Source organism: Amblyraja radiata, chromosome 21 (genome assembly GCF_010909765.2).
Source record: "Amblyraja radiata isolate CabotCenter1 chromosome 21, sAmbRad1.1.pri, whole genome shotgun sequence".
Classification (NCBI taxonomy): domain Eukaryota; kingdom Metazoa; phylum Chordata; class Chondrichthyes; order Rajiformes; family Rajidae; genus Amblyraja; species Amblyraja radiata.
Window position 1 is genome coordinate 5,899,319 of NC_045976.1, and position 13,460 is coordinate 5,912,778.

Below are 13,460 nucleotides of genomic sequence, written 5' to 3' on the forward strand. Positions count from 1 at the left end.
ATCTACCTCATTGGTGACCCTTGGACTTAGTTTTTGATTGGACTTTACTGGCTTTACCTTGCACTAAACATTATTCCCATATCATGCATCTGTACATTGCGGATGGCCTGATTGTAATCATGTATACATAGATACATAGAAAATAGGTGCAGGAGTAGGCCATTCGGCCCTTCGTGTTACTCCAGCATTTTGTGTCTGTTATCTTCAGTGCATTCGCAGTTCCTTCCTTCACACTCACTGATCACTTAACTTAGTGCAGCTTTTGGAGCCTTACATTGTATGGGTTTCCACGGTTCCTCCGTCACAGGTAGATGGGGTGGTCAAAGCTTTTGGCACATTGGCCTTCATCAGTCAGAGTATTGAATACAGAAGTTGAGAGGTCATGTTGTAGTTGTATAAGTAATTGGTGAGGCCGCATTTGTACAGTTCTGGACACCATGTTATGGGAAAGATGTTGTCAAGTTGGAAGGGGGGCAGAGACGATTTACGAGGATGTTGCCATGACTAGAGGGTCTGAGCTATAGGGAGACGTTGAGCAGGCTGAGTCTCTATTCCTTGGAGCGCAGGAGGATGAGGGGTGATCTTATAGAGGTGTATAGAATCACAAGAAGAATAGATCGGGTAGACGCACAGACTCTCATGCCCTGAGTATGGGAATTGTGAACCAGAGGACATAAGTTCAAGGTGAAGGGGAAAAGATTTAATAGAAATCTGAGGGGTATCTTTTTCTCACAAAGAATGGTGGGTGTATGGAACGAGCTGCCCAAGGAGGTAATTGAGGCAAGTACTATCGCAACGTTTAAGAAACAATTAAACAGGTACATGGATATGACAGATTTGGACATATGGACCAAAGGCAGGCAGGTGGGACTAGTGTAGATGGGACATGTTGGTCGGTATAGGCCATTTTGGGCCGAAGAGCCTGTTTCCACGTTGTGTCATTCTATAACTCCATAAAACAATGATTTTTCTCAGTGACTGACGCCTTGTAATCATCTGACGATGTGAAAGGCACTGCATAAATGCTTGCACAAATACTCGCCACCTCAAACGGGATCCCACCACTGGCCACATCTTCCCGTCCTCCCCTTTCTGCTTTCCGCAGAGACTGTTCCTTCCATAACTCCCTGGTCAATTTGTCCCTTCCCATCCAAACCACCCCCTCCCCTGATACTTTCTCTTGCAACCGCAGGAAATGCTACACTTGTCGCTTTAACTCCCCTCTCGACTACATCGAAGGACCCAAGCAGTTTTTCCAGGTGAGGCAGAGGTACACCTGCCAACTGCTCTACATCGGTGAGACCAAGCGTAGGCTTGGCAATCGCTTCGCCCAACACCGCCGCTCGGTCCGCAATAACCAACCTGATCTCCCGGTGGCTCAGCATTTCAACTCCCCCTCCCATTCCAAATCTGACCTTTCTGTCCTGAGCCTCGGCCATTGCCAGAGTGAGGCACAGCGCAAATTGGAGGAACAGCACCTCATATTTCCCTTGGGTAGTTTACACCCCAGCGGTATGAACATTGACCTCTCCAATTTCAGGCAGTCCTTGTTTTCCCTTCTTCCCCTCCGCTTCCCAGCTTTCCCACAAGCCTACTGTCTCCGTCTCTTCCTTTCTTTTTCCCGCCCCTGAAGATCTCGACCCAAAACGTCGCCTATTCCGTCTCTCCATAGATGCCTCCTCACCTGCTGAGTTTCTCCAGCATTTTTGTCTACCTACAAATCTGAGGTATCACAATGAGGAGGTGAAACCAAGTGAGGCTCTATGGAATAAATGTACAGTAACAAACATTGTAGAGGGACCGAGTGGCATAGGGAATGAGAGTGCGGATGGAGTATGGAGGATTGAATTTGCAGTTAGGACGGTCGGTGTCAGTAGAGGATGCAGCAGCATCAGGGAAGGGGGCTCTGCCAGGGTAGATGGCATGGAATTGCAGGATGTGTGGCTCAGCATCAAGATACAATTCATGGCCAAGTCAGGAATGTGTGAGACTTTAAGTGTGGCACGGTGGCGCTCCGATAAAGTTGCTGCCTTACAGCGCCAGAGACCCAGGTTTGATCCTGATTATGGGTGCTGTCTGTATGGAGTTTGTACCTTCTCCCCGTGACCTGCGTGGGTTTTCTCCGGGTCCTGCGGTTTCCTCCCACACTCCAAAGACGTACAGGTTTGTAGATTAATTGACTTGGTAAATTTGTAAATTGTCCCTATTGAGTGTGGGATAGCGTTAGTGTATGAGGATCACTGGTCGGCGCGGACTCGGTGGGCCTAAGGACCTGTTTCATCGCTGTGTCTCTAAACTAAACTAAACTTGGAAAGGATTTGAAAGAAGAGTTCCAAACTGCAGTGGTAGTTAGCAGTGATCGAGGGAGGGACAGGGAGGAGAGGATGAATGGTTGATCGCGTTCAGAGTCACACATCCTAAAGAGCTTCAAGACAGACACAGAATGCTGGACAGGCAGCATCTCTGGCGAGAAGGAATGGGTGACATTTCGGGACAAGACCCTTCTCCATGTAGTTCACTCACAGGATTGATATCATTCACAAAGTCAACATTTATTGTTGGTTTTTAATGTGGATCTGATGCCAGACAACGACTTTATTCCTTAGAGCTCAGGAACCTAAGAGGTGATCTTAAAAGGTGTTGTTTAATTTAGTTTATTGTCACATGTACCGAGGTACAGTGAAAAGCTTTAGTTGCGTGCTAACCAGTATGCAGAAAGACAAGACATGATTAGCATCGAGCTGTCCACAGTGTACAGATACATGATAAAAGGAATAACATGTTTAATATTTAGTGCAAGATAAAGCCAGTAAAGTCTGATCAAAGATAGTCCAACGGTCTCCAATGAGGTAGATCAGGTTGTTGATAGAATGGTTCAATTGCATGATACAGCTGGGAAGAAACTGTCCCTGAATCTGGGTGTGTGCGCTTTCACACCTATTCATTTTGCCCGATGGGGGATGGGGAGAGGAGGGGAAGAGGGAGTGACAGTGCATTAAATCATGATGGGAATAGATAGGGTGAATGCATACTATTTGCATAGTCTTTTTCCCAGGATTGGAGAATCGAGAACCATTAAGAATATGTTTAAGGTGAGAAGAGAAATACTTAATAGGAACTTGAGGGACAGCTTTTTCACATAGAAAGATGTGGACATATGGAAAGAGCTGCCAGACAAGGTATTTAAGGCATGTACAATAACAATTACATTTGGACAGGTATATTGATAGGAAAGGTTTGGAGGGCTATGGGCCAGTTGTGTGCAAATGGGACTAACGTGGATGTGGCATCTTGGTGGGTATGGACAAGTAGGGTTGAATGGGCCTATTTCCATGCTCTATAACTAGAAGTGTAGGAAGGAACTGCAGATGCTGGTTTACACCAAAGACAGACACAAAATGCTGGAGCAACTCAGAGGGACAAGTAGCAAGTCTAGATTCCTTCTCTCCAGAGATGCTGCCTGTCCTGCTGAGTTACTCCAACATTTTGCGTCAATTTTCTATATAACTATAACTCTAATGACATCAGTAAACCAGAAGGGTTTTTACAACAATCCAGTTTTATAGACATCATTCCGGGTATCATGTTTTGTTCCAAATTTAATTAATTCCATGAACTTCAATTCCTCTGCTGCTGTGATAGCGTTCAAACATACATGAATGAATTAGTTTAGTTTAGAGTTACAGCACGGAAACAGGCCCTTCAGCCCACCGGGTCTGCACCGACCAGCGATCTCCACCGATCTCCGCAAAAAAAAGGTGGGAGCGTGTCAAAACCCAGCGGAGTAATTGGCAAATATAGAGGGTAAAATGAGTTTAAAGGGAGTTTAAAGAGATTCTAGCAACTCTGATGCAAAGAGATTCTACCACTGCGCCACCATGCCGCCCAAAATGCAATGGTAGGAATGACCACCGCACGGTGGCACAGCAGTAGAGTTGCTGCCTTACAACGCCAGAGACCCGGGTTCGATCCTGACTATTGGCGCTTGTCTGTACGGCGTTTGTACGTTCTCCCTGTGACCTGCGTGGGTTTTCTTTGTTTTCCACCCATACTCCAAAGACGTTCAGGTTTGTAGTTTAATTGGCTTCGTATAAGTGTAAATTGCCCCTAATGTGTGTAAGATAGTGTTAATGTGCGGGGATCGCTGGTCGGTGTGGACTCGGTGGGCCAAGTATGATAAGTTTTAATCTACAATTTGAGAGGGAGAAGTGTCAGTATTACAGTTGAACAAAGGGGATTATGGAGCCATGAAGGAGGAGCTGGCCAAAGTTGACTGGAAAAATACCCTAGCAGGGATGACAGTGGAACAACAATGGCAGGTATTTCTGGGAATAATACAGAAGGTGCAGGATCAGTTCATTCCAAAGAGGAAGAAAGATTCCAAGGGGAGTAATGGGCCAACCATGGCTAACAAGCGAAGTCAAGGACAGTATAAAAATATAAGAGAAGAGGTATAACATAGCAAAGATGAGCGGGAAAACAGAGGATTGGGTAATGTTTAAAGAGAAACAGAAGATAACTGAAAAGGCAATACGGGGACAAAAGATGGGGTACGATGGTAAGTTAGCCAAGAATATCAAGGTAAAAGCTTCTTTAGGTATGTGATGAGGAAAAAATCAGTTAAGACCAAAGTTGGACCGTTGAAGACTGAAACAGGTGAATTTATTTTGGGGAACAAGGAAATGGCAGATGAGTTGAACAAATACTTTGGATCCGTCTTCACTAAGGAAGACACAAACAATCTTCCTGATGTACTAGTGGCCAGAGGATCTAGTGTGACGGAGGAACTGAAGGAAATTCACATTAAACAGGAAATGGTGTTGGGTAGACTGATTGGACTGAAGGCTGATAAATCACCAGGGCCCGATGGTCTGCATCCCAGGGTACTTAAGGAAATGGCTCTAGAAATCGTGGACGCGTTGGTGATCATTTTCCAATGTTCTTTAGATTCAGAATCAGTTCCTGTGGATTGGAGGGTAGCTAATGTTATCCCACTTTTTAAGAAAGGCGTGGGAGAGAAAACAAGGAATTATAGACCAGTTAACTTGACATCGGTGGTGGGGAAGATGCTGGAGTCAATCATAAAAGATGAAATAGCGGCACATTTGGATAGCAGTAACAGGATCAGTCTGAGCCAACATGGATTTACGATGGGGAAATCATGCTTGACTAATCTGCTGGAATTTTTTTGCTGATATAACTAGGAAAATGGACAAGGGAGATCCAGTGGATGTAGTGTACCTGGACTTTCATAAAGCATTTAATAAGGTCCCACATAGGAGATTAGTGGGCAAAAGTAGAGCACATGGTATTGGGGGTACTGACATGGGTAGAAAAGTGGTTGGCAGACAGGAATTGAAGGGTAGAGATTAACCAGTTCCTTTCAGAATGGCAGGTGGTGACTGGTGGAATACCGCAAGGCTCGGTGCTGGGACTGCAGCTATTTATAATATATATTAATGATTAAGATGCAGGGATTGAAAGTAACATTAGCAAATTTGCAGATGACACAAAGCTTGGTGGCAGTGTGAACTGCAAGGAGGCTACTATGAAGATGCAGGGTGACTTGGACAGGTTGGGTGAGTGGGCAGATGCAGTTTAATGTGGATAAATGTGAGGTTATCCACTTTGGTGGCAAGAATAGGAAGGCAGATTATTATCCAAATGGTGTCACATTGGGAAAAGGGGAAGTACAACAAGATCTGGGGGTCCTTGTTTATCAGTCACTGAAAGTAAGTATGCAGGTACAGCAGGCAGTGAAGAAAGCGAATGGCATGTTGGCCTTCATAACAAGAGGAGTGGAGTATCGGAGTAAAGAGGTCCTTCTGCAGTTGTACAGGGCCCTAGTGAGACCACACCTGGAGTATTGTGTGCAGTTTTGGTCTCCAAATTTGAGGAAGGACATTCTTGCTTTTGTGGGAGTGCAGCATATGTTCACAAAGTTAATTCCTGGGATGGCGGGACTGTCATATGTTGCTAGAATGGAGTGGCTGGGCTTGTATACGCTGGAATTTAGAAGGATGAGAGGGCATCTTATATAACATATAAGATCAAGTCAAGTCAAGTAGCCTTTATTGTCATTCAGACCTTGTGGTCTGAACGAAATTTTGTTGCCTTGCAAAAATGACAAAAACACAATAAACACAAATTAACATCCACCACAGTGAGTTCACCAGGCTCCTCCTCACTGTGATGGAAGGCAAAAATCTTAAGTCTTTGTCTCTTCCCTCCTTATTCTCCCTCTGCGCCGAGGCGATCCAGGCTTCAGATGTTATGACCCCGCAGGGCGATGGTAAGTAATGTCGGTTTAGGGGTTGGACACCCTAGAGGCACGAAACATGTTCCCAATGTTGGGGGAGTCCAGAACCAGGGGCCACAGTTTAAGAATAAGGGGTAGGTCATTTTGAACGGAGATGAGGAAAAACCTTTTCACCCAGAGAGTTGTGAATCTGTGGAATTCTCTGCCTCAGAAGGCAGTGGAGGCCAATTCTCTGGATGTTTTCATGAGAGAGTTAGATATAGTTCTTAAAGATAGCGGAGTCAGGGGATATGATGAGAAGGCAGGAACGGGGTACTGATTGTGGATGATCAGCCAATATCACAGTGAATGGTGATGCTGGCTCGAAGGGTCGAATGGCCTACTCCTGCACTTATTGTCTATTGTTTATTGTTTCTGCGCTGTATCTCTGCACTAAACTAAACTGAACTGTATAACACTCACAGCCTGCTGGGGTTGTTAATGCAGATACAGTAGAGGGTTCTTCCAATCTCAATTGCATGACCAAGAGAATGAGAGTGAAGTTTTAGGGTTTTGAGTAAGAATACGGTGGAGGATGGAGGATGGAACCGGTGGATTGTCCTTTCAAACTAGCGGACATAATGATGGGCCAAATGGTTTCTTTCAGTACTGCACGTTTCTGATTTTATAATAAACCTGGGCCTAGAGGAGTTACCGTGTGGCCTCAGTCTCTGTGATGAGGGCTTGAAGGTCATTTGAATTGTAATGTAATCTTGGAGCCAGGTTGTGAGGGAGACAGTGGGGAACTGAGCAAGTCTCTTGGTTCTATTTAAGATATATATTAATGATTTGGACGAGGGAATTGAATGCAACATCTCCAAGTTTGCGGATGACATGAAGCTGGGGGGCAGTGTTAGCTGTGAGGAGGATGCTAGGAGGCTGCAAGGTGACTTGGATAGGCTGGGTGAGTGGGCAAATGCATGGCAGATGCAGTATAATGTGGATAAATGTGAGGTTATCCACTTTGGTGGTAAAAACAGGAAAGTAGATTATTATCTGAATGGTGGCCGATTAGGAAAGGGGGAGATGCAACGAGACCTGGGTGTCATGGTACACCAGTCATTAAAATTAGGCATGCAGGTGCAGCAGGCAGTGAAGAAGGCGAATGGTATGTTAGCATTCATAGCAAAAGGATTTGAGTATAGGAGCAGGGAGGTTCTATTGCAGTTGTACAGGGTCTTGGTGAGACCACATCTGGAGTATTGCGTACAGTTTTGGTTTCCTAATCTGAGGAAATACATTCTTGCCATAGAGGGAGTACAGAGAAGGTTCACCAGACTGATTCCTGGGATGTCAGGACTTTCATATGAAGAAAGACTGGATAGACTCGGTTTGTACTCGCTAGAAATTAGAAGATTGAGAGGGGATCTTATAGAAACTTACAAAATTCTTAAGGGGTTGGACAGGCTAGATGCAGGAAGATTGTTCCCGATATTGGGGAAGTCCAGAACAAGAGGTCACAGTTTAAGGATAAGGGGGAAATCTTTTAAGACCGAGATGAGGAAAACATTTTTCACACAGAGAGTGGTGAATCTCTGGAATTCTCTCCCGCAGAAGGTAGTTGAGGCCAGTTCATTGGCTATATTTAACAGGGAGTTAGATGTGGCCCTTGTGGCTAAAGGGATCAGGGGGTATGGAGAGAAGGCAGGTACAGGATACTGAGTTGGATGATCAGCCATGATCATATTGAATGGCGGTGCAGGCTCGAAGGGCCGAATGGCCTACTGCTGCACCTATTTTCTATGTTTCTATGTTCCTGAAACGTTCAAGGCAAGACAAATAGTAATGCTGATCCCACCGATGTGGGTCTTATTAGAGGCAGACTGGACGAGATATGCTGAATAAAATGTTGTGCAACTTTAAGAACTGCACTATAAATTAAGTATTTTTCAAGAAGTTTTGTATTACAATGTTTTACAGAAATCTAACCTGAGCTGTGTATATAATGGGAAAGTCGAATTGACATACTCAGCCATGTGGATTAACAAATCTGTCATCAAATGCGGAAGGCCCACGGTAAGTTGATTCCATTAATTAAGCTTCCTTCTGTTAAATGTGAATCATTGGATCTTTATCTGTCACACTGCCACATCAAAATGTAGGCCCGGTATCATCATTCAACTTTGAACTTCCATCAAATCAACTTGTGGCGGGAATGTACTATCAGTTTTATAATATTCATTCTCTATTGAGGCGAACATGTTCTGATTTTATCTTGTTACTGTACTTTATATATAATTTTGCTTTTAGACCCTTTTAGAGATAGTGTTTTGAATTCAAATATCAATAATGGCCCGTGTATTTTCTTCCTTGATTCTATGCTCATTAGGCATTGTGAATCTTGGAATACTTATAAGGCATTGCAAAATATAAACCATTAAATAATGGTGAGGAAGCAGGCTGAGATCATTTCAACAGTATCGTAGCCTTGAACACATAATCCAGGCTGATTCTCCATTGCACCATTGATAAGGTGCCATCTTTTAACCTGAATTTCTAAATGACCGTTCAAGTTTACAATGAGGGGGGACCTGATTGAAACTTGCCGAATAGTGAAAGGCCTGGATAGTGGAAGTGGAGAGGATGTTTTCACTAGTGGGAGAGTGTAGTACTCGAGATCATCGCCTTAGAATAAAAGGACGTACCTTGGGAAATGAGATAAGAAATAATTTATTTAGTCAGAGGGTGGTGAATCTGTGGAATTTATTGCCACAGACGGCTGTGGGGGCCGAGTCCATGGATATTCCTAAGGCGGATATTTACAGATTCTTGATGAGTCCAGGTGTCAGGGGTTATGGGTAGAAGGCAGGAGAATGGGGTTGAGAGGGAAAGAACTTCTTCCTCGTGTCCGGCCATTTTCTATATCACGTCTTTCTGGTCGCTCGGTGGTTGCAGAATTGGCTACTTCATTCAGTCACTGTGGTACAGTTCCTGTCGTCAGCAGTGCCCGGGATGCGCCACGTGGAGGCTCCTGCTTGCATCAGAGGGAAAGATAGATCAGCCATGATTGAATGGCGGTGTAGACTTGACGGGCCAAATGGCCTAATTTGGCTCCTAGAATGTGGGGAAAAACCTAGATGGTTGTAATGGGTTTAGTTTTTTTTGTTTAATTTAGAGATACAGCGCGGAAATAGGACATTCAGCCCACTGAGTCGACACCGACCAGCAATCCCGGCACATTAACGCTATCCTACACGCTCAGAACAATTTACACATACACCAAGCCAATTAACCTACAAACCTTTACGTCTTTGGAGTGAGGGAGGAATCTGAGGATCTCAGAGAAAACCCACGCAAGTCGCGGGTAGAACATACAAACTCCGTACAGACAAGCACCCGTAGTCAGGATCAATCCCGGTTCTCTGGATCAGAATAGACACAAGTTAGAATAAACTGGCAAGTTTGTGAGAAATGTAAAAAATAACAATTGTAACATAATAATAAAGCTTTTATTAATGTAAAAAATAACAATTGTAAATGTAATAGTAAGCTTTTCAATGATCCCATCTTTAACTGGGCCATTAACAATGCAAGAGATACTGGATCACAGAATCATAAGAAGGTAGCAGGGTGGAAGAAGGTGGAGAACTCTGAAATGCTTTCATAAACATTTTAAAATCAAATGCGAAAGTGGGGTAACACAGATCTGTTGTGGTTGGAAATGATGGTCAATTGTCTTCGGTAAAAATTGTAAATTGTCCCTAGTGTGCAGGATAGTACTAGTGTGATCGCTGGTCAGTGCGGACCTGGTGGGCCAAAGGGCCTGTTTCCACGCTGCATCTCGAAGCTAAACTAAAATTAAAATCTTTGAGACAGGAGAACAAGTTGGAGGTAATACTCTTGGTCAGCGCAGGTTCATGAAGACTTCACACATCAGATGCTCCAGATGTCCAGATTAAACTTGGGTTACTGAGGGGGTGCAGCTGCAGCACTGCTAGTTGATGCTGCTGAGAAGCTTTCCCTAACATACTGTACTTGGTCACCCGAATAATTCAGTTTATTGTCACGTGTACTGAGGTACAGTGAAAAGCTTTTGTTGGGTGCCAACCAGTCAGCAGAAAGACAATAAATGTTTACAATCGAGCCATTTACAGTGTAGGAAGGAACTGCAGATGCTGGTTTGAACCGAAGATAGACACAAAAAGGTGGAGTAACTCAGCGGGACAGACAACATCTCTATAGAGAAGGAATGGGTGATGTTTCGCGTCGAGACTGGAACATCTGAAGAAGGGTCTTCACCTGAAAAGTCACCCATTCCTTCTCTCCAGAGATGCTGCCTGTCCCACTGAGTTACTCCAGCATTTTGTGTCTATCTTTGAGCCATTTGCAGTGTACAGATACACGATAAGGGAATAATGTTTAGTACAAGATAAAACCAGGAAAGTCCGATCAAGGATAGTCTGGGGGTCACCAATGAGGTAGAAAGTTGTTCAGCACTGCTTTCTGGTTGCGGTAGGATGATTCAGATGCCTGAACAGCTGGGAAGAACTTGTTATAATCAGAAACAACTCTTCTTCAGATTTGAGGAAAAGTGTAAACTTTATCGCTGGAACCAGTGTGACTCACACCACAATAGAAAGGGGCAAACAAAATTATCTGCACAATGTCAGACCCATTAGCTGCTCATTGTACTAGAGTTCAGCAAGTTTGACTTTTAGCCTATTTGTTGTTGACACTACTCTCATAAATTCATAGTCCATAAATTATAGGAGCAGAGTTAGGCCATTCGGCCCATCATGTCTAATCCGCCATTCCATCATGGCTGATTTATCTTTCCCCCTCAACCCCATTCTCCTGCCTTCTCCCTGCAACCCGTGACACCTTACTTATCGAATAGTGAAATACTTGGATAGAGAGGATGTGGAGAGGTTGTTTCTACTAGTGGGAGTGTCTAGGACCAGAGGCCATAGCCTCAGAATTAAATGACGTTCCTTTAAGAAGGGGATGAGGAGGAATTTCTTTAGTCAGAGGGTGGTGAATCTGTGGAATTATTTGCCACAGCAGGCTGTAGAGGCCAAGTCAATGGATATTTTTAAGGCAGAGATAGATTCTTGATTTGTATGGGTGTCAGGGGTTATGGGGAGAAGGCAGGAGAAAGGGGTTGAGAGAGAAAGATAGATCCGCCATGATTGAATGACGTAGTAGACTATATGGGCCGAATGGCCTAATTCTGCTTCTATCACATGACGTTATGACCTTTCTAAAGCTACGTCCTTCTACTCTGAGGCTGTGGCCTCTGGTCCTAGATTCACCCACTAGTGGAAATCCATTCTATCCACTCTGTACTGTGTTCTGACCTATAGGCGGTTTATTTATTCATGTGTGTATTTACGTATATAATGGTATATGGACACACTGATCTGTTTTGTAGTCAATGCCGACTATGTTCTGTTGTGCTGAAGCAAAGCAAGAATTTCATTGTCCTATCAGGCACACATGACAATAACCTCTCTTGACGACTTGATAGAGAAGTTTGTCCATTTTCTGTTGTCAGCATTACCAATTCTCTGTTCTCTCAGATGAGAGAGCTGTTTTATACGTGTCAGTATTTCTGTTGGAAATTAAGATTTTGCACTTTTAAAATTTAATGCATAAACTCATGCATGCACAAGTGGTTAAATTAACATTGTGACAATGTGCTTTTGATTGCAGTTTGATGATGAACGAAGGATAATTCCTGTGAACCTTATCCATACTAATGATGCCAAAAATATTATTGACAATCCAAACAGTATCACAGGTAAATAGATGTCCATCCAGCATTTAATATTCTTTGGATACAAATAACATAAGTGCAGCATGTGTTTCAGACCTCTTCATAACTTTCTGTGCAATGAACTTTCTACAATCAATATCTAATCCATTTGCTTCATGTGTGATTATAAACTGAATTACTCTCTTGTGTGGGTGTAGAATGGCTGTCTCTCTTGACAGGCTCATGAGCAATATGTAGCAAACATGAGCAAACTTGCCCACACCAGCCAACATGTCCCAGCTACACTAGTCCCCACCTGCTTGCGTTTGGACCATATCCCTCTACATCTGTCCTATCCATGTACCTGTCTAACTGTGTCTTAAATGTTGTGATAGGTCCAGCCTCAACAATGATACATGATACACCCACCACCCTTTGAGTGAAAAAGTTACGCCAGATTCTTATTAAATCTTTTCCCCATTCACCTTAAACGTACATCCCCTGGTCCTCGACTCCCCTACCCTGGGCAAGAGACTCAGTGATCTGAGATAGGATAGGTGTTGGAGGTCCTGGAGTTAGACAGCAAGGAATCAGGCCCTTTGGCACAACCAGCGAAAAAGACATCAATCTTTCACCTTATTCATGCCCATAAAATGCTGGAGTAACTCAGCTGGCCAGGCAGTATCACTGGAGAAAATGTATAGGTGACATTACTGCTCATGACCTTTCTTCAGACTGAGATTCCTTTTTACCATGACAGTATGAAGAAGGGTCTCGACCTGAAACGTCACCTCCTTCTCTCCAGAGATGCTCCTTGACCCGCTGAGCTACTCCAGCATTTTGTGTCTATCTTTGGTTTAAACCAGCATCTGCAATTCTTTCCTACACCTTATTTATGCCCATGATGTTTTTATAAAGCTCTATAAGATCAGCCCTCAGTCTCCACTCCAGGGAAAACAGAACCTGTCTATCCAGTTTCTCCTAATATCTTAAGCCTTCCAGTGCTGCCAACATTCTTGTGAATCATTTTAGTTTTTAGTTTTAGTCCTCCATCGACCCAACCCTCTCCCTCCCACGATAGACACAGAGTGCTGGAGTAAATCAGCGTGTCAGACAGCATCTCAGCTAATTTAGTTTAGAGATACAGTCCTTCGGCCCACCAAGTCTTCGCCAACTTGCGATCCCAGCTCATTAACACTACCATACATGCACAAGGGGCAATTTACACTTATACCAAGCCAATTAACCTTCAAACCTTTATGTCTTTGGAGTGTGGGAGGAAACAGAAGATCTCGGAGAAAACCCATGCAGTCACGGGAAGAACGTACAAACTCCGTACAGACAGCACCCGTAGTCAGGATCTAACCTGGGTCTGGCACTGAAAGCGCTGTAATGCAGCAACTCTACTGCTGCGCCACCGTGCTGCTCTCTTCATCCTCTCTGGCTTAATCACATCCATATTTTAGC